Source organism: Paroedura picta, chromosome 2, assembly GCF_049243985.1.
Source record: "Paroedura picta isolate Pp20150507F chromosome 2, Ppicta_v3.0, whole genome shotgun sequence".
Classification (NCBI taxonomy): domain Eukaryota; kingdom Metazoa; phylum Chordata; class Lepidosauria; order Squamata; family Gekkonidae; genus Paroedura; species Paroedura picta.
The window spans coordinates 75,189,671-75,215,650 of NC_135370.1; the positions used below are offsets into that span (position 1 = coordinate 75,189,671).

Sequence of the window (25,980 nt, forward strand, 5' to 3'; positions counted from 1 at the left end):
GATAATCACCATCCCCCACATGTTAGAAACAATCTATGTCTAACTCGTCCTTAGAATGAGAAGGAATTGAACAAAGAAGCAGGATTTTGAATATCAGGCCCTAGACTGCAAAAAAAAAAAATCTTTCAGAGATTTTCACCACAACAGGTATTGTAAACTTCCCTTTTCAAGGCCACTTAGAAAAGAAATTTTCACAAGCAAGGGAAAAAGTTACCTTGACAGATTAGTATGCAGTTTAATTTACAATTCAATAAGGGTAGCAATTTTTAAAAGTATTTACAAGAACTGGAATATACTGTATGACAGTGGTCCCCAACCTTTTTATCACCGGGGACCACTCAACGCTTGACAATTTTACTGAGGCCCAGTGGGGGGGGGGTAGTTTACTCCTCTACTCTCAACCACTGTCCTAACGCTCTCTGATCGCTATGGTAATGTTTAAACATCCCTTCAAAATAAGATACAGACACGCCACAACAATGAACATAAGGAACATTTTATTTTCATGGAAATTTTAACTCATGACAATGACAAATCAATGGGAGCCCTGAGCTTGTTTCTCTGCAACGAGATAGTCCCATCTGGGAGTGATGGGAGACAATGACACCCGAAGTGTGTTGTAAAGGGCCGGGGGCAGGGGGGAGAAGGCGTCCTTCGGGGCCCACCTCCAATTAGTCGCACCACATGTGGTCCGCAGCCCACAGGTTGGGGATCGCTACTGTATGATATTCCTATGTGATAAAGAACCATTGTGGCCTATAAAATAACTGTTAATTTTAAATACCTTTTAATTCATAGTAACACCCAGCAAAAAAGGATGCAGTCTGTCTAAACTTCCAGTAGGTCATTTTTTTTCAGGCCAATGTTGTTTCTGCTAAAACACTAAACCTAAAACACTTATTTCATCAATCCTGGGTGATAACAAAAAATATTATCTCAAACACTTTACAAAATGTACCAATGACTATGTAGTAGAACCACCTTTGTACAGTGGTTAAGTACAGCGGTTTCTAATCTGGCGAGTCGGGTTTGATTCCCTACTCCCCCACATGCAGCCAGCTAGGTGACCTTGGGCTTGCCACGGCACTGATAAAACTGTTCTGACTGAGCAATAACATCAGGGCTCTCTCAGCCTCACCTCCCTCACAGGGTGTCTGTTGTGGGGAGATGCAAAGGAAGGTGCTTTTAAACTCCTGGTAGAGAAAAGCGGCATATAAAAACCAACACGTTCTTCCAGTTTATGTTATACAACAATATGAATGTGAAAAACTGTGCATTGAAAAAACAACCAGGCTTTTAAAACAGAGACTCCCTGAACAGAAAAGTAATATTTCTCACAGATTGGTGCTCCTCTTGTCCATCATTTCACATAATGTAATCATAAACCCAAAAATTTCAGGTTTGGGATACTATTTAAATCAACCCAAACAAGAACCTGTGTTGGCTCTAAACATCAACATGAAATAAAGTTCATGCAGAGAAACTGGTGTAAAATGTCTTTTCTTTTATTCTTATAAACCTTGTGAAAGACAGAGTTTCTACAGTGGGTCTCTGTTCGAATTGTTCTTCAGGCAAGGTCTAATGTTACGAGTTGTTCCATGCTAGGAATCGTTATCAATATACGTGACCTTCAGAGTCTTACTTGCCACAGCATGCACCTGTGCTCCAGTCATTTTCAAGGAGATTGACAAAGAAAACTTAAAGTGGGCCAACCTAATTACAAAAATCTTAAAGTCATATAGCAAACTCAAGAATCTGTTCTTATCATACATGGTCACATCAGTCATATATTCACGAAGCACTGCATGCAATTCAAATTTACAAAAATTATAAATTATTCTTTTCTTAGTACGCACATTGGTACTCCCACTCCAAACAATATCTCCCACTCCAAACAACTTAAGCAAAACATGATAAATCAAAAGATGTATTAAAACCATGGGGAACCAGTGTTCAAAGGCTGAAAATCATGGCTGTGGTCCTCGTTATTCAGTATATCAACAGTAAATTGACCAATGTATCAGCAACCAAAATGGGGTCCCAGGTATTTTTTATCCCGCTTTCCCAGCCATCATCAGTGGTTGCAAGTTACAAACCTAATCAATCAGTTGCACACTCAGCCAGGAACCTGGGCATGATCTTTTTCAACTCCCTCTCCATGAAGGAGCAAGTCACCCGAGTAGCAAGGCTAGTGTTCTTCCACCTATGTTAAGCCAAGCTACTAACACCCTACCTGGCCCTAGAACACCTAGCCACGGTGATCCAGGCAACAGTCGCCTCTAGACTGGATTTCTGCAATTCGCTCTATGCAGGTCTACCTTTATCCCTAATCCAGAAACTAGAGCTGGTGTAGAATGTAGCAACCAGGGTTCTCATGAGAACACCTTGGAGGGCCCACATCCAGCCTGGGTTCCAACAGCTGTACTGGCCACCAGTTGAATACCGGATCAGCCAACTTGGTGTAGTGATTAAGAGCATTAGCTTTTGATCTGGAGATTAATTTCCCACTCTTCCACATGCAGCCAACTGAGTGACCTTGGGCCATTTGTAGTTCTCTCAGACCTAACTCAAAGGGTGTCCATTGTAGGGAGACAAAGGGAAGGTAATTGGAAGCTGTTTTGTGATTCCTTTCAGTAGTAAAAAGTGGGGTATAAAAAAAGGCCTGCTCTCTTTTTGGTTGTGGTTCTGCAAGTTGTTCTTACTGCTGTGTTGTTGTTTTTTCACTTTGCTGTTGGCAGAACACAGGATCCTGAGATATTCTGCCAGTTCAAACTTAGTTATACAGATGTAGGGAGCAAGTCTAAGCAGGTTTACTAAGAATTTTCACATTATTCAGTTGGGCTTACTACATGAAAAGTGTCTCTCGAACTGCAATCTTAAATCTATTCCATAGGCTTCGTATGGAAGTCTGTCATTCTACTCACTGCACTATGACTCTTGTTAATGGCCATGTGATTTGTAACTCTTGACTAAATCAAAATTTCAGAATCTAAATCTTGAGATTCTTAAGCAATTAATACAATATGAAATAGAATATTATGCATAAATTATGAAGAACTAATTGTATGTCAGTGCTGCAATCCCTATGGTCCACAGTTCTAGGAAAACTTTGCAATTACTTGTATTTCTAGAGTATTGAGAAACCTAGAAAGTTAAGCAAGCACTGTAACTGGAGTTTTATTTTCCATCTGTACATCTGGACCACTTGCTGGCTTTTGCAACAAATGCTGCCAATGAACTGCACAGTGGCCTTGGGTAAGCTATGATTTCTCATCTTGGTTCCACCAGTCTGCAAAATAGGAATGAAAGGCCATTTCTTTCGAAGGATTGTTGCAATTATGAGTGGGAAAAATTCAACAGAGCACTTTATGTGCACCCAAAGTGCTTGTAAAAAAAACGTGCTGCATAAGTCTACTGAAGACTTTAAGTCTTGATCTGGTACTTTTCCTTAAAACATTCTACTATACAAGAAGATTCTATAGTACAGGGGTAGCCAAATTGTGACTTTTCAATGTCCATGAACTACAATTACCATAAGCCACTGCTAGCATGCTAATTGTAATCCATGGACATCTGGAGAGCCACAGTTTGGCCACCCTGCATATTGCTATCAGTCTTTTCTATCCTTGGATTATAAAATGCCACTTTTCTTTTTACAGAATGTCTGGAGAACTTTCTTTTCAATTTGTTTGTTTCTAAAGTAGTTGAGTGATGAAAAGCATTTTGACATAGAAAGAAATCAGTCTTGGGGTGGAGGGAGATCTCATGTCATAGTAGTCTAATTTACATTGCACTTCCTCCCACTGCACAGGTATGAAAAATAAGGATAATATCATGCTGCGTATAATCTTTAACTGACAGCCAACAGAGCTGCATGTCTCCTCTATCTGAAAATTAGGTGCATACACTTTATGTAAAACTCTTAACCAGAACCTGCTGATGGAGTATTTGGCACACCATTACTGACAGAAATAGTCAAGACTAGAGAGGATAGCAAAGGGAATACACAAGTGTGTTGCAAAAGCAAACTTCTGAAAGAAACAGGAAGTGGACAGGGAGACTTCTCTTTCAGAAGGGAGATCTATGTGGAAGGAAAGGTTTGGTTTGGGCAACACACCAACTAAATATAGTATTCATCATTCTCCTGACCCCATGCCTCAAAAACTCTGCTGCACAACTCTTTTTTTCTGCATCTTTTCTGTCAGCTCTGTGCTTTCTTTCTCCTTTCCTTCACTACATGACAACAATGTCAAGTTCCAAACAGTCTGAAGGAGTACAAACCTTAGTTGACCAAATATTTCATATTTGAATATCATTATCCATATGTGGAAAAATGATAACATATGAGACAACCATAGGAAGAGGAGACACACAGGTTTAAGGTAAGCCTTTGAGTAATCCAGGTTTTAACCCTGATCCAAAAACTGGAACAGAAATACTCGCATCTAAGGATATGTAGAAGTTAAACTATTTGTTACATTTCTTCTTATAAGAATATTACTTTTAAAATGCTTTTGGACTAGGACATAGAAATGGCAATAAGTACAAATAAGACAATACAATCATAAAACAATTGCATAGAATCATAGAGTTGGAAGGGACCTCCAGTGTCATCTAGTCCAACCCCCTGCACAAGGCAGGAAATTCACAACCACGTGCCTGTCCAGAGTGACCCCAGTACCATGGCCAGTTCCATTTACATCTTAAAAATACAATGGGTTTGATGCAACTAACTGTTCCACAGGTAAAAAAGGAGCAGAGGTCCCCAACCAAAAAAGGGCAGTGCCGGATATATCGGGTTTCCCTTCTGCTACTTACCACTATTCTCTACCAGCAGATCCCAGGCTGGTATGAGAGAAATGGTGTGAAATGTGGGGCTGCAATGTCAATTTCAGTAAAAATCCATGTTGACACGCAGTTGTGGGTATATAATAGAGTATCAGCCCCAAACACTTTCGGTTTTTGCTAGAAGCAACAACACCGAGCTGCCAAGAACTGTGTGAATTCTGTGAGCTCATTAAAGATTTGGTCTTGTATTTATCAAATGACATCTCCACCCTATGCTACAGAGAAACACACCTTTAAAATCAAGGGAACCTTCAATGTAATGTTAAAAACATGGGAGAAAGCCTCATTTAATAGACTATAATATTCTGAGTAGATCAGTTTAGAATTGCTTGCCATACACTATGCAATTGGGGGGGGGGGCGAGTTAAAAATCGTACTGGATACACTAAAGCAGTGGTTCTCAGCCTTCCTAATGCTGCGACCCTTTAATACAGTTCCTCATGTTGTGGTGACCCCCAACCATAATATTATGCAAGTGTTCTTTTTCAGAAATTAAACCAAAACTGTCCAATGGCATGAAGATCCATTGTTCATGATTGTATATAAACTGATTTTTTTCTGGGGTTTCTCAGTTCAGTTCTGCCTCTTGTCCCACCATGCCAATTTCACTCTTTTCCGCTGCTCCAGACAGACAAACGCTCTATCTCGATCTACCCCGCAAGGCTGTTGTGTGGAGGGTACCCCCCCAGCCAAGCTGCTTGCCCTGCCGCGACCCCTGTGAAAGGGCCATTCGACCCCCAAAGGGGTCCTGACCCCCAGGTTGAGAACCACTGCACTAAATGTATACAAAGCTGTATATTTTGTAAAAAAAACAAAACAAAACAAAAACAAGCTCAGCCAAAAAATGCAGGGACATATAAGTGTGGATTATGTATTTTATATGCACAATGGCCTTGCCGTTCTATGCAAATTCTTCGGTATTCACCAAACTGTGCATGCAAGCCCCATTTGAACACAACATTCTATCTGGGAAATCCTGCACCCCTAAACACCCTACGTTTTCGTCTAAGGAACTGTGATCTGAGAAATGACTTTTTTTTTTTTAACTCCACTGTCTAATTAGTACATATATATCCTATGTAATCACCTTAGCTGTATATGGAAAATGTGAAGCTGGGGCAGAATATCCCACATGTTTAAAATTGAAAAGATAACTATTATCCTCTATTGTGATATTAAATGAATTGGCCCATTTTGAGCAGGGAGGAAGCATAAGAGGTGCAGGCTAGAGATAAGTGTTCTGAGAAGCAGTGGATTAATCATCTGACTCTGTTTCAAAGGGGACTATGCAACTTTTACGTGCAGGATCACCCTTGTAAAAAATATTATGAACATGAACTCTTGAATGTATTTATTCTTTTGAAAGAAAAGCAAGAAAGCATAACATGGACTGTTACCCTCCCCAAATACAAGGTCAACTGACAGGAAGGAAGAAAAACTGCCTTTTAAACAAAATTCCTGACATTGTCCAGGGCTCTTGGGGGGGGGGGGGCTGCCAGGAATGATCTGCTGCAGTAATGATAATCTTGCGTGTATCTTAAACTCTCCTAGATCTTGGTTGCATTCCAGACCATTCCAAAGATTTGTAAAAGCATCAAAGATGGTGATTGTTAAACTGCTCCCCCTGGACACAATGGAGAGACAAAAATAACTGCCCCCTTCTGCCCCTTGCTCTGCCAATGCTGCTCTGATAGCAGCAGGATGTAGTCAGTCAGAACATACCAGAAGTATATAAGCCCAAAGCGGAACATCAAGACCTTGGATGGTGTAATATGTGGCATGGGGTTATATCTTTCAAGCTTCCTTCATGCAAACATAGGCCCTCCTTGCAACATGTGGTGAGGTGGCAGAGACCTGAGTTGGCAGAATATATTGTACCCTTTCAGGCTGCAGGTACAGGATCACACTATGGAATGTTAAAAAATAACTTTCCAAGAACCAGAATTGCAGGAAAAGGACACCAATCCTGCTGAGGCAGTACGTACTTCTGAAAAGCTTTGGGGGCACTACCACAAAATGGATTCTCAGACTTCCCAGTGGGACGAGAAGGGGCTAGAGTTGCCAGCTGCCTGAATAAAAAGATGCACTGTTCTTATAAGAGAGGCTTATTTATTTATTTAATTTTTGTATTTATATACCGCCCTCCCCTGAAAGCATTTAAGCTATTATCATTATGTATCACATAGGACTTGACAGAGAAGAGAGAATTTTCATTGTACATTTTATAATATGATGTAAATATGAAATGCACCAGTTTCACTTACTATACTTTGGGTTTCCCAGAAAGAAGATGGAAAAAGAAAACATGTGGTTGAAACAAAATGGAATTATAAAACCATAAAAGACACAAAAGAAATGGAGGGGTGAGCAAAGTGCAGCTACAGAGCCTTTACCAAATTAGATGTTATGTTCAATATAAAATTAGACCAGGATATTAAATGCAAAGTGATAATAGCAATGCTAAAATAATTAAATTATTAAATTTTGCATTGAGATTAAAATGTATCAGAGAAATATGTTTCAAAATAAATAAAATGTTTTGTAATTTCTTTGGCTCATGAAAAATGTTAGCACATTAACATGATCATTGATTTTTTTCTTTATATTCTAGTTTGAAGATATGAAATAGTTAAAGAGAAATTATAAAAACTTTTGTGAAAAGGCAGTTTAAACAACAAACTGATAGAACAAATTTTAAAACTGGAAAAATACTGCTGAATAAGAAATGAAACCTCATAGCACTTATGGCATGGAATATGCGAAAACAATTCAATCTATGGGTTAGCCAAGTCTCCTAATTCCTGAAGAAATTTAATTGGACAGTCCTACAGCCAAAATAAAGGGTTGCAACCAATAATCATACTCTGATCTAATACACAACTTATAGCCTAGGAATTTCACACAGCAATTCCTGCACCTAAGTCAATTATTAGTAATTGCTTACAGAGGGTAATGAGATTTAGAACTTCTGGCATCATATGCTGCACAGACAAAATGCTTTAATCTCTATAGCATCCTTTCATCCCAGAGCACTTTACTCACTAATGCATGATGCCCAAAGGGATCATTTCATCTAACATAAGTATGTATTTCAGCTACAGAGGAATATTTCTCTGTTTATTGGAGCAGGAAACATACATTATACTAGGAGTCCTCAGTGTGGCTCCTATGGGTGCCATGGTGCTAACCAACTCCTTTCGTGGTACGTATCAAGTATTTATGGAAAGTATGTGGAGTCATATAATTTTCGAGTCCAGTGGCACCTTTAAGACCAACAATTTTTTTTATCTCTGGTATCTGTTAACCATTTCATTATGCTGTACCCTCACACTTGCCTATAAGTATGAACTGTTTACTTCCCTTTCATCATATTGTATCTGAGGAAGTGTGAGTGCATGCAAAAGCTCATATACCTTGAATAAAAATATATTGATAGTAGTTTCAAAGCCCATTTTAAAAAATGGGCTTTGAAAGGGAAGAAGAGGTAAGGGGGAAGGACAGAGAAGGGAGCCCCCCCCCCATCCGCAGCTTACCTGATTCCGGTGTCCTGGGATTTTGGAGGTCAAGAGGCTCCTGGGTGTGGTGCGAGGCTCCCCAGGGCCTGCGGAGGCCTGCTACAGTGGCGAGAGGCCTCCGCGGGCCAAGGGGCAGCATAGAGGCCCCTCCCTGCCAGGCGCCCCGGCAGAGAGCTGCCCCTGAGCCCGCAGAGGCCTCTTGCAGCGGTGAGAGTCCTTGGTGGGGCCAGGGGCAGCAGAGAGGCACCTCCCTGACGGGCGCACGGTAGAGAGCTGGCCCTGGGCCCACGGAGGCCACTCGCAGCAGTAAGAGACCTCTGCGGGCCCAGGGTAGGGGAGAGGCCCCTGGCCGCCAGGCATGCGGTTTCTGCGAGGCTGAGTGGGCCCCGGAGAGCGGGTGCTGCAAGCCCGCTGGGCCCACTCAGTCGGCTCCTGGAGGCAGGCGCTCCAGGGGCCAGCCAAATCCAGATGCACCCAGCTTCGATAGGCGCATCCGGTTTGGCCCGCTGACCCTGACACCACCTGGGCCTATTATGCACGGCCGCTGAAACGGCGACATGGAGAACGCAGAGGAGGAAGAAGCGAAGCAAACCGCTTATGCACGGGATGGAACGCAACGGCGGCAAAATCCAGAGTATCTGATTATGCACGCGGCTACTCCAGAGCCGCTTCTAGTTGCGGCCTGGTCCCGGGAAGCTCCACTTTCTTCCGCATCTTGCTAACACGTTTTTTTTCGGCGGCATACATTGACTCTGCGCCCGGTTGCCGCCTGAAGCGTGCATAATTGGTGATTTTAGCCACCGCCATTCCACCCCGAATGTGGACCTTCCACTCCGTGCATAATGGGCCCTGGACAGGATGGACCTCCAGGACCCGGACAGGGCCGCCTACATGGCTCTTTCAACTATATAAGAGCCACTTGTGCTAGGGATGAAAGATGCCACTGGACTCTAAATTGTTTCTGCTGCTTCAGACCAACACAGCTACCCACTTGAATCTATCTTCATGTGGGGTCATGTGGGGCTCCAGCAGAATAGGGCTTCTGACTTGCTACTGGAGATCTGATTGGCTGTGCAGAGTACAATAAGACTTTTTCAATAGTAGCTGCTAGTTTTATTTTATTTATTTATTCAGATTTTATACCACCCTTCCCTACAGCTCTGGGCAGTTTACGTAAAACATTTTGGAACATTTACATAGAACACTATCAATTCCAATATAATAATATAACAATAACATATCAACTAGAACAGTATTTCCATACCCACAGAAAAGCAGGAACAAACAAACACATAAACAAAACAGGAGTCTAGTGGTCTCAACATGTATTCCAGCATAAGCTTTTGAAATACATTTTGTTAGACTCTAAAGGGCCCCTGGACTCCTATTTTATTTTGCTAGTAAGTACGAACATGGCTACCCGTCAGGAATACAGAATTGTTTAAATTCCATAACATTATATTTCTGGTACTTCAAACTCTGATGATGACAAACTCGCCAGTTTGGTGTAGTGATTAGGAGTATGGACTTCTAATCTGGTGAGCCAGCGCTCTCCCACATGCAACCAGCTGGGTGACCTTGGGCTCGCCATGGCACTGATAAAATTGTTCTGACTGAGCAGGGTGTCTGTTGTGGGGAGAGGAATGGGAAGGCGACTATAAGCCGCTTTGAGCCTCCTTCGGGTAGAGAAAAGCGGCATATAAGAACCAACTCTTCTTTTTCAACATGTTGATATTCTGTGCTTGTTTGAACTGTTTATGCAACTAAGTGTGTTTCCCAATACAAAATGGAACCTCTGAATATAGATTGGAAAGTTTTTATTCATTTTCTGTTGCATGAAACACGAGGAACCTGCATCTCACTAGACACAGTAAAATTGATCTTTTTTCCATTAATTGCAAACATGAAACATTTAAGTATCATTCCTTCAGCATTTCTATATGAAATATCTGCAAAATATTTTTTTCAAAAAAAAGGCAAAACCAGCAATACCAGGAAGCCATAGATAGAAGATGCTACTTCCTGTAGTTCTGTGCACAATGACTTCATTTTATGGCAATATTATACTGACTCATTAAAAGAAAGAAAATTGAATTCCAAGTGTCTTTTCCTCTCACTGTGGACAACCTGATTCAATTCAGCAGTAAAGAACACAGTGTGACTCTTCATCAGATTTTGACTGCCGCCCCATAATTGTCCAACGGTGAGTTAGCTTCTGCTTATGCCCCTTCCTGGCACAAATGACAAGTATAAAAAGCTAATGCCGATGAGTCCAGGTTCAATGATGGAAAGCCGTTTGGATTTTATAATAAGAATGCCCAGTTTTATGTAAAGAGACTCAAGGATGGACAAACAAGAAATAGAATCACTGTCATTCATTACAACCTACACTTCCGGGAATTAAGATAGTACACTGTATGCCAGAGTTCACTGAGCCTATTTTGTGCATACTGATGTAGCCTGTCACCACAGGCTCTACTTCCAGAACTTGTACCCTGAGGGGTTCATTTGGCTAACATTTAGCACTGAAGTTTTATTTTTTTTTTTTTTTTTTATAATAATTTTATTGTTTATTATTATATAAAGCATTTACAAAGAAGTTGTAAGGAGAAAACGACCAGTTGATATGGTTTGCCATCTCTTTTAACATAGGTATTTAGTTCTCATCACAAATTATTCCTAGTCTAGAAGTTTTTACCATATTTCTTAGCCAAGTGATTGTTAATACATATGAGATCTGTTATAGGAATACATTCTGTTATTATCTTAAATGATATTAGGTCAATCTCCTTCATAAGTTGGCCCTAACCCAAGAATTACTGCTGTTGTCTTGTTAATGCCTATAAAATATGGTTTGTCATCCTCTTTTGGCATACATATTAACATACATATTCAATTCCCATCGCATATTAATCCTGATCTAGGAGTTATTACCATCTTTCTTAACAAAATAGTAGTTGATACATAGGAAGGTATAATCTATTATAAGGATATATTCTATTACTGTCTTAAGTAATATAAAGTCAGTTCCCTTCATATATTGGACCTGTCCTAAAGATTGCTACTGCTTTTTTTTTTTTTTTTCTCACAAGAAGCCAGGAGAATACTCCATTGTTCAGCTCATCTTTCAGGTGGTCGCAGAAAATGAAATTGTATTTTTTTCCATAGTAGAGTGTTTCTGATTGTCCTTCTGTCAGGGCCAGAGAAATCTCTTGCTTGATTCTTGCTTGTAATCGCCTTTGAGGGGGCTCTGAAACCTTTGTCAATCTGGATCTCTTCCTCTGGTCGCCCAGAAATATCTCCTGATGGCTTCCTAGTTGCTGTCGCTTTTGAATAGACTCTTTTTATTTTGCTGATCCAAGTCATTTCCTGCTCTGAATAGACTTCCAGGTTTTTGGTACTTTCCTTCCATGAATCTGTTTTCCCGGGTTCTTTAAAGATACTTTGGGTTTTTACATCTCTGGCACTCTCTCCCTCCTGAAGTTTCACTTGATTTACTGTTGGCTGAGCTGCGTCATCAGCTGGTCTCTCCGGATCTTGGGCTCTATCCAAAAACTCCCCCTTAGTCCCACGGATTTCCTTTTCCAGCTTATTGATTGCTTTCAGTATCTCTGAGTTTCCTTTGCATAACAAATGGAAAAGCTGTGCCTTTGATAATTCTTCCATAGTTCTAGGCAGTCACAAACTATAAACAGAAAGTCTCGTGAGGTCTCGCGGGAGCACGAGCGATCCCAAATTATCAGTTTGTCGATCTCCGTATCAAGTCAAATTCTCCCACTGAACGTTCACCCATAAATCTTCAAAGCACTCTCTTTGTTTGGTTAATGGGTGTAATTAGCTGGGAGTCTCTCACTCGGGGAAAGAAGGAATTCGCTTGTAAATTGGTTGAGGGAGGGGGAGGGAAGAGCTTGTGAGAGGAGAGAGAGAAAAGCCAGAAAGCTTTCAATTCTTACTGTTGTAGGTTCCAGCTTCTGTCAACTTCTGCTCCTATCGATCTGGTAAATGATGGTCTGGGAAGAATGTGAGGTCGGCTGGTCGTTTCAAGCTTGTAAAGTTGTTTGCGACAAAGACGCCATCTTGACCTTGAGCTCAAGCCGCTATTAATCCAAGGAGGTCTTGCTTCTCCCTACGGATCTGTAGGACCCTCAGGTCACCGTTCCCGGTTCCTGGGGCGACCGGTGAACAGATTTGCGTATCTGTTCAGGTCAGCCAGGTGCATAAGCACCTGACCCTCGGCATGGCTTAAGAGCTGAACTGAAGTCCAGCTTTCCCTATGGCGCCATCTTGAGGTCTCCCCGCACTGAAGTTTTATTGAACAAAATTAAGCTGGGAATTAATTAAGACTTCATCAGGCTTTAAAGTCTTTACTATCCCACTGAGTTTGTGTGCTTACTTTTGTCAGGCACTGTGCTAAAAGTTTTGTCTTGCTGTTCCTTCTTGCCATCCCTCCATGTTTTCATTCACGTATGCTTTCGCATCACAGTCACATGATGCATTTACTATAGCAATTTAAAGGCACTCTTAGACTAACCTTACTCTGTTCTCCCCTTCCTTTCACACAAAAACCCAGGGGCAGAGTGTTCCAATTGGATGGCCTTGAACAAGTCATTGTCTCTGTCTAATCAGAGGGCAGTTGAAAGGTTAAAAATGCAGCTTATAGGTTACTGGCGGAAGGGCAGGATATGAATGAAACCATTTTTTAAAACACACCAGTAGCTTAAGCAGACACAGCAAACAGCAATTTATCCAAGAACATGAAGGTTACATGAAGAAATCTAGACCCCCCCAAAGGGGCTGCTCAACATATGGCCCGGGGGCCAGAACCGGCCCATCCAGGTCCATTTTTCAGCCTGAAAGCAGAAAGAGGAAGGTGGTAGCAGTGACAAGAGCAGTGAAAAGACCCACATCAGGTTGGCTGTCTGGATTGTCCCGTCCCTCCCTTCCTGTCTCTCTGTTAGATCTGGCTGTGCATGTGTAGCTGTCAGAGGTGTGTGCTAGACCTCCCCCTTCACTTCAGAAGCGGAAGCCTCCTTTGCCACTGTCTCCATCACCTTCTTCTTCTCCTCTCTCTGTCTCACTCTGAGCCTTTGGGAAGGATGGCATATAAATATAAACAAATAAATAAACAAATAAATTTCTCTGTTCCAACTCTGTAGAAGCAGTTCTTTGGGACAAGTGAGGAGGAAAGGAAAAAGGGTGAGAGAAAGTCATTATGTAGGAAGGTGGTGGTGGAAGGGAGTTCGTGATGGAGATGTTAGAGGAAGTGTAGGAATAGGAATGCCAAAGTGTATCTGCGGGATGGGATAGAAGAGACTGGAGGGAGGAACATGGGAGGGTTAAAGTGTGTGCATTGGGGTGTGTGGTGGGAACCAAGCTTGGAAAGGCATGGAGGAGAAATATAGCTGTTGGGGTGAGGGAAGGTGCTGAGTGTTTATGTTTGGGGGGTAGCATGCAAAAGCCAGCTTGATATAGTGCTTAAGAGTGGTAGCTTCTAATCTGGAGAGTTGATTTTGATTCCTCACTCCTCCACATGCAGCCAACTTGGGCTAGTCACAGTCCTGTTAGTGCTGTTCTCACAGAGCAGTTTCTCTCAGAGCTCTTTCAGTCCCACCCACCTCACAGGGTGTCTGTTGTGGGGAGGGGAAGGCAATTGTAAGCTGATTTGAAACTCCTGCAGGTAGTGAAAAGTGGGATATATTTTAAAAAAACGTTCTTCTAGTTGGAGGCAAAGATGAAACAAGTCTTGAGCCACCTTAAAGATTTAATGAGATTTTGCGGCATCATTCTTTATTTTCTAGGCATCTGTACTTTGCTTTTCTTCCTAATGTAAATCCAAAGCTATTTACAAGTATCATTCCAAGCAATTTACAAGTATTGTAATAGTGAATTGCCTGCAATCTGCAGGAGGTTGGACTAGATTACCCTGGATATCCCTTCCAACTCTATGATTCTCCCCATCTGTATTTTTATTCTCATAACAACTGTGCAAGATACATTAGGCTGAGATCTCCAGAGATCCACAAGTTACCCAGCCACTTAAATGCCAGAGTGGGGCTTATGAACCTGGGCCACCCAGCTGCTAGTCTCCATGCTCAAATCTCAACACTGTGGGGTATATATGTATTCTCATGGAAGGTCAGGTTTCTAAGTAGGACTAAATTGCAAGGAAGGAGTAATCCATGAGAACCGACTCAATATTTGTGTGTATGCATGAATCACACAGGTGGGGGGGGGGAAGGCTAATTTAGGAGTTCTTGTCATTGACAATGGCTGGTCAATCTGTGGAGAGTTCATGATTTTTGTGGTGGATTGAACAAGTGTTGAAGGCAGTGGTTCAGATTCCCTGGATAATTTATATTATGTATATGTTTTGAGATATAACTGTCCAAGTGGGAGGGAAAAACTGCTTGACACACAAAATGCTACCACGGTTACAGAGAAGAAAGTTGTTTATTTAGTATAGTGGGGAAGTGTATTTCCAGAGACGGAAGAGGACTCCTAGGATTACTTGTCCCAGGGAGCAAGGGAAATGGACAGGAAATTTCTCTAAGGTGCAAGGCGTACTCAAGGCCGACTGCACATAGTACAGTTGACAAAATGGGACATTATTTATTTATTTGATTTCTTACCCGCCACTCCCATATGGTTTGTGGCGGGTTACAAAAGTCTGTTTAAAACCCCAGTAAGATATCCGTTAAAACCACAGACAGCAATACAACAGTAAAAGCACAAGATGCGGCAGCCAATAAATTCTCTATCCCAAGAGATGCTAGAATAATTAAATTCCTGGTTCAAGTTTCCCCCTAGAGGGGGAAAGGAAGGGTCAATTCACAATGCTCCCCACCTACCAATGACAGGATGCAGGTAGGTGAGGGAGCTGTGTGATGCTATACTGAAGAATAAGTTTTCTCATTAGCAAATTTACAATGACTCCAGATTGTCATGCAATAATTCAGAGAAGTCAGTTATCAAAGACTGTTAAATAAAGAAAATAAAGTAAGCAATGTTTGTATTTTGATTAAAAACAATATTGTTAATTGGGTTTGCCTGTGTGTCTCCTTTATAAAGTTTATATATGCACACATAAAACTTAAAAACATCAACATCTATCACACACTACTGCATAAATCCAAAACCTTTTGACACATGGATGAATGACCAGATAACCAAATGTATTTCAACCCCTCTTGGGGTCTTCTTCAATGGTCTAATATTTAGATGCACTCATGTGATGTAATAATAATGTAAACAATATGAATGGAGAGGCTCCCACACTAATGAAAAGTATCCAAATATATCCCTTGGAGCCTCCCCCCCCCCAATTAGAATATTTATTCTTTGAAATGCCACCCTTGTAGAAGCCCTCTTTGAGCCTGAGTGTATTCTCATATGCACTACATTCCACGAGACACATGTATTGAATTAAATATTTTCATTTTAATATTTAATATTTATTCTGCTGCTGCTCAACCTTGCTTGTATAGACAGGTTGGATTACTTTGTTCCCCATTTTGTTGTTTCATTAAATTTTATGGAACACATTGCTTGGCCTGAAAAAGTGATATTTATGTCTGATCTGGCCCTTGTAATAAATGATTTTGACACCCCTGCGAACTCGGCTGGACCAATAAATGGCCCCTCCTCTACTTTTAAAATGTTCCTGACTATATTAACTCATCCATCAAGGTCATGGCATTGCCATATTGCAGAATAAAGCCAAGGAGAGTTCTCAGTTAGCATACAATGCGTGTTGAGTGGTAGAAGTGAGCAAAGAAAGTGTTGAGCCAAGAATGGTTAATACACAGAACAGTTTCTCAGAAGCATACCAACTGCAAAGCGGATATTGTAATTCTAACCTACATTCAGTACATTCCAAAACGGCAAAGAGACTGAGGTGTCCTGTATCAATTAATCTGCAGCAGTAAGGAAGACATACAAATACCCCACATACATCTCACTCTAAAAATAGAAGGCAGTTACATAAAACAAAGTATTACAGACACATATACCTTGGAAAATTTCTCTTCCACATACAACCTGCTTCCAGACTTCAGAGCTGCTATCTCTCCCTTTTTGTATTATATGTCCAAATCTCTTTGGAATGGATAAGAGTACTCTGTTTCTGGAGTTATTTATAGTCACCTCCTCTTGCCTTAAGATCTATATATCAAGGTCACTTCACAGAACAGGTCATTTCCTCAGCTTTCACTAGCCCTCTCCTCCATATTCCACCATAATTTCTAAGATCAATCAAGAACAACCTCCTATGTCTACCATCACACATTCTTAGAATTGTAAGGGCACAACAACAAGGAATTTTGGAGGATGTTCCCCAACTATGGAATTCACTTCTCCCAGTCTCCAGTTGCCTTTTCTTCAAAGAGCTCACCATTTAATCCTTCCAGAAACTCTGTGAGGTAAGTTGAGAGAAAAATCATGAATGACACAAGGTGAAACAACAATTTCCATGGCCAACTGGAGATATGAATTCTCCCAAATTCTAATCTAACATTGTAGCCTCAATGCCATGCTGGCTTGCCGATTGATTGATTGATTGATTGATTGATTGATTGATTGATTGATTGATTGCAAGAAAGGCTATACATCCAATGAATTAATTTAAATTTTACAATTAGGTGAAGAGTTTAAGATAAAAGGACACTGACTTGCCAAGCGCCACCCACTTAATAAGCCCATTAACTTATATATCTCCAGAGGTTACTAGTTATATTCTTTAGAGGCAATTAAAGCTGGGCAGAAAAAATAAACCTTTATCCCTCACAAGATCAATCTTAGAATATTGCTAGAATAGGTTGGACAATTTCTGGATGTTTAGGGGTAGAACCTAGGGATAGTGAGGTTGGGGGCGGGTAAGTGGCTCAGAAGGGTGTAACGCTACTGAGTGAATGCTCTAAAGCAGCCATTATTGAGAGTTTTAAAGCTTCCTGATATTGGTTCAGTGATTGATTTAGTGCCTTGCTTTGTACAGAAACTACATGATCCTAAATGCATTGCACAGTCTAAAGAAGGAAGTCCAGTCCAGCTAGTGCTAAAAAGATTCCCAGCAACAAAATATGGCCAGTCATCGAGACACTTCAATCCAGCATAATGCAAACTTTACTCCTGGTTGGAACATAGAAAATACTGCATTTTGTTTTGCTTGTCCCTTTTCACTGAAAACAATGCCTGTACTGGTGAAAATGCTCAGAGTGTACAAAAACTGGAAGAAGGTGACTGATAATGATTCAGGACTGAAGGTTCATAATAGAAGTGCAGTCCACAAAATGATGCTCATAAGCAACTTATAAAAGAAAATAAGCATTATGTAGCCACACTTAAGGAAATTTTTGGTTCGCTGCTACACAAAATATTGCTCAGTGTGGACAATGAGAACATGAGACAAATGATAACAGGGGAAATGTTCTTGAACACTTGCCCTTAATTGCAAAGCACAATACCCAAATCCCACACTCCTCAGGCTCCATCTCCAAATCTCCAGGTATTTCCTACCTAACCCAGATCTTGCAACCCTAAGTAGCAGAGTAACTGAATATTTTAAAAGCTTCTAGAAATTGCATAGGAAGCCATATTAGGTACAATGTATACGGTAATTCCAGCTATTGTATAGGAGCAAGGGAGCAAATTAGCCACCAAAGCCAACATGGCACACAGAGAAAAAAGTCTTTCCAGAATCTGAAATTGTCATATCAAAAGTCTTCTATAATGGGTTGGGTTCAACCAGCTTTTCTATTGGTGGAAAAGGGAGTTCTCTATGACTACCAAAAAAAGACTACATTGGGGTTCATGGAACCTACATGTGCAAATGATGTTTGAGATGGGTTATATTTATTTATATGCCACCCACCCTTGCAGTTCAGGGTGGTTTACATATAACATAGCGATAAATACAATTCAACAACTTCCAGAACATAATAGTAACAGTAGTCTCAACAACCAGGAACAGTTCCAACATTTCCATAAAATTCTAACACTAATGGTGACAACGTTCTCAACTATGGTCCCATTGGTTGGGCGGTTTGGGATTAGTTCATGGGGAGGCGTTCCTGGGGGCCCCAGCAGGTATTGTTGGTTCGGTCTACCTCAACAAGAAGGGAAATTACATAAGATTGTGTGAAAACACTGACTAGATCCATCCCATTCTATTCATAATCAATTTTGCAAGTCAGTGGATATTACTTGATACTACTGTCTACCTCTATGAATGAAGAGAAACTTCTACAGCTAGCAACTGGTATCCTGTTAGTACTACAGAAGGCCACCTTTGTACAGAGCAATTTTCAGGGATCACAAGTAATTTAATTTATATTCACCTCAAGCTAATTTTAGTACAAAGACACCACATTAGAATAGTACTTTTGAGGGGATTTTTAGAACAAAACTCTGGAATATAGGAAATACATCTCAAATTCTTTTAAAACAGTTCTGACTGGGGAGCAACATGTACATTAGGGCTCCTACTTGACTATGTTAACAAACAAGAACTTGGAGACCTGAACAGGAAATATGAAGAGGAAACTGTCATCATAAGACTAATATTACATTGTGGAGCCAGTGCCCCTCTACTGAAGTTGATGAATGACCTCTTGCTCTTTCACACTGGAGCTGGACTTTAGATCATAGCAATATTTTGGAAGAGGAAATTGTGCTCAGATATTAGCACAAAATGTGAGGACTGTATATGCCTATGAGCATGGAATTTTCAGAATATTTCGGAATGCAATGCAAAATTCTACAAGGTAAGCATTCTAGCTGATAACAAACATCCAGCCAGACTGAATATGAATTAACCTGGAATGTCTTACATAACAATTACTCAGAAATCACTCTCTGACAGTTCAGACTTTCCCTTGCATAGTTCAGGTTTGCACATCAAGCATCTGACAGATCATACAAGATAGGTGGGCTATATTTGACTTGGCTGGTAAAAAATTGTGCCTGTTTTTTTATGGAGATCAGCCCACTGAAAAGATTAGGTAGTACTTTTGGTCCCTGCCTGTACTCAGTAAAGAGCAAACAGTATGGCACCTGCAACATACATAGAGACAAAACTTTGTGACATGAATCTCAAACAACCAAATCTAGATGACAGCATTTCCAGATTCTATGCCAGAAAGGACTTCTGTGTCTTTAAAACAGGTGAAAGAAGAAATGCAGTAGTAGAGAAAAAGCATATACACGGAGCTTCTGTCTGTCTTACAGCTCTCAAAAGGTTAGTGTGTTGGCTAGTATCAAATCAGGCAGCTTTGGTGGATTATTAGCTCACAGTTGTCTTAAACTTCTTTCTTTGTCTCAACATGAATTTTATACAGGACTCAGGCCATTTCTTAATTATAGTGAGATCTCAGCTTTAATTTTTACAATCCCAAATATTTATATCAGCTGCTTAAGAATTATAATTTAAAACAAGGCACCAACTGAGGGTCAGAATTTTCTTTAGCAATCCTTCCAAAAATGCAAAAGACTAGAGAAATTCCCTCCTCCCCCGTTTGCATGGATTTTACAGTTTCAGTAAAGTGCATCTCACATCGTAAAATCTGTGAAAGCCCTCTGAGAAAACTCCACAGAATCACATAGGATAATTCAATACAGAATCAGAATTGAGAAAATAATGGTTTGGGCTCAGTCCCTAAATCTTGTCCTCTGAAAGCAGACTTCAGCCACTGTGGAATGTCAACTATTGTTTGCTTTGTTCATCTCTTGTAGTTTTAATGGAAAACTTACAATGATTAGAATGCATGTTTGGTCCGAAAACAACTCTTTCCTGCATTAACATTATTTGTTACATATGAAGAGACAATCCTAACATCACTTGAGAAAATATCCAAACCATAGCACTGGAGATCAGATTAAGGCCCTTTATTACTCTTCATAGCAAGATTCCATCTAGAGAAATGGCGATTTTTAGGATCAAGCTATACAGCAAGTATCAACACTAGTATCAATAAGTCAACTATCTGCTGTCGTAAACTATGCTATTCATAATGTTTCAGTAAATAATGCATTGAGAATGGCTATAGTACCAAGAAATGGTACCAATAGTACCAAGAAATTCTGACTTCTGCTAATTCAGCCCTCAAATAATAACATAGCATCCTAGATACAAAATACAACAAAAGACAGTTTGTGTCCCTATTTAGAGAATACCTTCAAACATATAAAAAGTGGAACATATACAAAAACACTACTAAATACATATGCACTCTATTTTAGAAAAAAGAGCTCTTGAAGAATAGTTGTATGAGAGTTCAAGATGGCATGGAACTGGGAATCACCCTTACTAGACATTCAGTGTGTCCATTTAAACCAAATGCATCCCCTGCCTAAAAAAACAATAATCTAATTGATAATTTCTGACTAATCAATGACAATTCATATTCATTGCAGTGAGCTACTAGAAGAAAAGATAGAGTATAAACATAACCCCATGAAGAACTGTGGGAAGATGGGATAATTTGGAACACCCCCGCTACCCAAATCTCCCTTTTCCATTAGATTTTTATTCAACAGACTCTTAAGTGCTCTCAATATTTCTGCCTCTTAGAGGGTATTCAGTCCTTCTCAAGCTAGTCTCCACGGTTCCCCAGATTCCTCTTAGTTAATTAATGAAATCATTGAATATGGGCACAGAGTGCACAGCAAACTTAAAGTGGGGCAATAGTCCATTACCCCCTCATGAACTTTCTTGGAGACCAAGGCCTTTTTATTAGCAAGCATTGTCCACATGCAAAGGACAAGTACTGCCCACATACTTTGTCTGGCCAGTATTGCTACTTTCATGACTGGTATAGGGACCAGCCATTTTACTGTATATTAAAACAGTGCAAAAAAAAAAAGATGTTGAAAAAACAGAATATTTTTCAAGCAGCTTTTTATGAAATGTTTTTTCAAGGCAGGGTCACAGCAGATTACATTCACAGGAAATTGGCAGGAGTTAGTGCTTACACTTAAAAGGGCATCAGATGTCCTGGAAAAGGAAGACCAGGCCCTTTTGAATCTGCTGTACAAAGTATAAAGCATAAGAACTAAGGATAGAATTTTGATAGGCACTTTGAACCCAACTGATTGGTACTGGGGAGAAAAAATAAGCCAGCAATAGTATAGTCCTCAGAGACCTAAGCATCCACATAAGCTTAATGATGTTTAAGCTTATAAAACAAGTTTAAAAAGTCTTGTCACTTTTGTCTTTATATCACTGTCTCTCCCCACATTCTGACACAATGAAGAATAATGACTTCAACTCACAGATGGCAGAGAGTCCAATTTCGTTTCTTCATCACTAAACACTGACAGATGTCTTCCCCAGAGACTGTTAGTGCTGATTATACAGAAGTTGGGCATTGCAAAAAAACTTTATTCCTCCATGGCAGAGCTGGGAATGTAGCAACTGTTTGCCTAAGCCCCTGACCCTTACCATACTTACTGTATTTACTTAGATGCAAGATGAGTTTTTTCCAGCTATGCTAACACGAAAAGAAAGAAAGATAGACAGGTCTTTCATTCATATACAAGGAGTTATATCCAGTAGTGGGGGCGGGGTATTCATTTACAGTTTTCCTTTTGAGTAAAGTCATAGAAAGTCCCACCATTTCCATCCATTTTTCCTCAATGAAATCAGAGTTTAAGAATACAATCATAAATTTATTATGACTGTTTTCTAAGTTCTCACCTAGTTCAGTGAGACTTATGGGTAAATATATATGTTCAAGACAGACAAGCTTGGAATATCTATAAACTGTATTACACTGCGCTTATAGTCCCATGTTCAGTTACTCAACAATGTAATATTTTTCTAACTGCCTGCCTAAAAAGAAAATATGTCTAAAGATACCTCATAGGTGGGATGCAAAAATATTATCAAACAGGACATGGTAGTTTCCACAGGTGGAAACTATACACCATTAACACTGATACAATTGTTCTGTCTACACAAGCTGTATTTATCATGCCAGTAACTATGAAGAGATCAAAGTTACAACCAGTTTTTCCCACAGGCCAAAAATATGTTTTGTTCATTGTTTGTCAATTTCGAGCTGCTGCTATTCTGCACAGTGGAGACTTTGTAAAGAAACGAAAGCTCTCCAAAACTAAAAGCAGGTTCCTATGTACTTACAGAAACAGCTCGAGGATCTAACATTCTCCTGTATCCTATGGACATCAGAGAAAACTATTAATTTCAACCAGATGCCCCATCCACTGATATCTATAGAACTAAGCACTCCTAACATTTCTAGACACCCATGCCCGAGGAAGAAAAAAACCTTTGATGTCACTACAAGATATCCCTTTATGCTATAATTTACGATCTGCAAAAGAATACAGTGATCTCATCCTGTTACTGTGTAAGATCAAGAACTGGGAAATGGAGGGGATAATTAACTTCAATGTTTTTATCAAGACTGAAACCTAATGTATAAAATATTAGGCTGGCAACATTCAGCTAAAAAAATCACAGGAAAAAGATTAAGGATCCTGTAGTATAAAATGCAAACAGATTAAACGTGGTTTTATATAATATATCAAAGCTATAGGTTCGCAATATCTACTGTAATTTAAAACACAAATATAGTTTTTTCTGAAAGTGAATTGTCAAAGAAATCTAAATGTACAATACAAGATACTGTATTTGCAGTCACCAAATGGTATCAGGCTCCCAGATCTTGTTTATATCAGCCCACAATAGCCACATATTTCTACCATGCTCACAAGCAATCACAGGATTTCCCCAAAGCAAATGATCTATACTCCACTGCTGAAGACTATGAACCAAGTTTTATAAACATACAATAAGAGAGAAAGCCACTGGATCCTTTCCATTTTGGGAATATGTGTCTACATAGGGGGCAGCCTGAGTCAGAAGTCTAATGAGACTCCACGGGGGTCCCAATTCCAGACAGGTATTGTTTTTTTCTGCAGCAAAAAAAAGAAAAGAACGTATAGCAAATTATCAACATCATCCTAAACAGAGTTACACCTTTCTAAACCTACTGACTTCAAAAGACTTGGAAGTTAACTCTGCTTAGGATGGCAGTGTAAAGAGTCACAAGACACAGTCTGAATTTAAGCAAGCAAGTAAGCAGGAGTTGCCTGGGAAATGAAAATGATCCTGAAGCAATCCAAGCACTCCCTGCCTAGTACAAGACAGTGCTGTAGGGGCTTCTCAGCTCAGTGGGGCCAATAAAGGGCAACAGTTCATTCATAGCTTACACCTGGCATCATGTAACAGTGCAGGTAGAGGTAGCCGGGATTTGACACTGATTACCACCAATAAAGGATCTGAGCCTAGTGGCCCCTGAGGCACTGGCTTAATGGCTCCTGACTACCCGTGGTCCTCTGGGAAATTTCCCTGTACCTTAAGTGGCCAGTCAGCCTTTGCTAACAAAGCCTTCTAGCAAGCCAGAATCTATCATAAGCACCCATCAGCCTTGACAGTGAAGACATGGTGAGGCGTTTGGGAAACCTTACCCACCACTGTAACCTTCTCAATGCTCCCTGTAGATAATCCATCCCCAGGCGAGAAGGGGTTCAAGAGACAGACTTGCACACACTACTAACTTTGCCTTCGTCTCAGAATCTCCTCCCACCCCATTTTCTCTGTTCGATTCTAAGGGCTACCTCCCGTACCTACATCAGGGTGCCAACCTTGGAGGGGATAGCTAAGAACGGACTGAAACCTCTCCCAAGGCGCTGAATCTCCGCTATAAATAGCCTTCGGACAGAGCGAAGCGCGCGACACCGCAGCCCCTGGGAGAAGAGCACTCTCTGCCCCCGGTCTGGCCAGCCGCACGAGTCCATCTTTCGCCGGACGCTCCAGGTGCTCAGCGGCGCTCCTCCCTGGCCATCCTCACTCACCTGTTCAGGGTGACGGCGGCGGCGGCGGCGGCACGGAGCGCGGGACAGCGGCGAGACAGAGTCCCAGGGGGCCGGTGCGGTCCTGGGAGTGAGGAGCGGTGCCGCCCAGCCAGCCGGTGATATAAATAACATTATCTGGGCGAGCAGGGACATTCCTGCCCAGGGACAGCGCTGCTGCCCAGCCCAGATACGCTCCCTCCAAGGAGGGAGGGAGGAGAGGAGGAGGCGCCTGTCCCGCAATGCAGCACAGCGGCCCCCCCAGGCCAGCGCCAGCAGCGGCACCTGGCGATGCCCGGCACAGCAGCCTCCGGTACCCGCTCGGGTGGGATCGGCCCGGACGCCGCCAGAGGGTCCCCGCCCCGCCCACCCTTCCCAAGTCAGGCCACACCCCGCTCCGGCCAGAGCGTCTCTTCAGGCACCGGCCAAGCCCTGCGCTAAAGAAGCGCTCCTGGCATTCATGAGGCGAAAGCTGCAAGGGCCACGGGCGGGGAGCGGGAGCCCCACGACTGCGCCAGAGGCTGAGGAGCGGGAGAGACGGCAAAGTCGGGGGGGGGGGGGTCGCTCAGTGTGTGTGCGCGAGGCGGGAGCCGTCTGGGCTGCCCCGGGCTAATGACTCTGGGGAAGGGAGGCAGGGCTTGGCTCCTCCCGCCTCTCACAATAGCACGCGCCGCTCGGATAAGCGACTGACGGGAAATGTTGTGGTTGATTCCTCGCCTACCGCACGCGGCGAAAGAGCCCGCACCGCTGCCTGCGGGGTGGGGGAAATCATCCTCTCGTTCCTGGGCCTCCGCTTGCCAAATGCTCATTTATATACTTTAAATGATCCCTCTGTCCTCACGGTTCCCCTCCCCGGACTCCGACTAGGAGATATTTTTCATTCTCTGTTTCCCGCCTTCTCTGGGGGTTGGACATCTGAAGTGACAGATTGCAAGCAGCGGGTGTTTGGCCCCCGCAAATTGCTGAGTAGCACCTACGGCTTTCTTTGGGCAAAAGAAGTCCCGAGGTCGGAGGACTGATAACGCCGTCTGCTGTAGTTTGCTAGCTCTGTCTTCAACTTGAAAGGGCTAATAAAGAATCCTCTCAGAACCAAAACGCCACAGTCACGCACACACACACACCGCGAGAGCTTGCAAACAGACCGGCCAGTGGGCACGTCTGCAGAGCGAAATTACAAGGACTCTGAAACAAGGCGCCAGTGGCTGAAAAATATTCCATAGACAATTCTCTCACAGTAAAGTGAGATTCCAACTGATGTGTGAAGAGGGGGAGAAGGGTTACTCACTGCAGGCACTTCCCGGCACCAGAAGATTGAATCAGGTTTCAGATCCCGGCTGCCGCAGGACTCTTGTTTACGACAGTGCTGTCTTGCTTCCAGGCCAGCAAATCTTTACCGAAAGAAAGTTGGTCACCTACTATTCCGTTAAAAAGAGACCTAGCTGGAGAGCTGCCATAATTTCATCTAGACCCTTCTTAGTCATTTCCTGGGTCCCTGACAACCTATGGTTTAGTCCCAAAATGGTCTCCTAGCTAGGATGTGGGCAAAGGGAAGCAGTTAACTTGTGTTGTTGCTTTTGTGTGTGTTGTTGTTGTTTTTCTAAACTTGTTTGGTAACGTTTAGAAAAATATTACAAGCTTACTTAAGGGGGGGAGAGAAATATAGTCATATAACAAATTAGTCAATCAGAATACGGAACAGTACAGTTTTATAGTTACTGTGCATAGAATGCCCTGTCAAAAATACCCAAAT

At 41.6% G+C, this 25,980-nt stretch overlaps 1 protein-coding gene across 3 annotated transcripts in view; it reads right to left on the minus strand.

Annotated features, from left to right (window-relative positions):
• Positions 1-24,486, minus strand: part of SPTB (spectrin beta, erythrocytic) — a 126,131-nt gene extending 101,645 nt beyond the window's left edge. Inside the window, exon 1 of one of the 3 annotated variants that reach the window (XM_077320860.1) lies at positions 24,234-24,486. The gene's annotated coding sequence lies outside the window, so the exon portion shown is untranslated. Of the gene's footprint in view, positions 1-21,626; positions 21,766-24,233 lie in introns of those variants that run through there. The other 2 variants (XM_077320863.1, XM_077320865.1) reach the window with 2 other exon arrangements.
• Between the last annotated feature and the right edge of the window lie 1,494 nt (positions 24,487-25,980).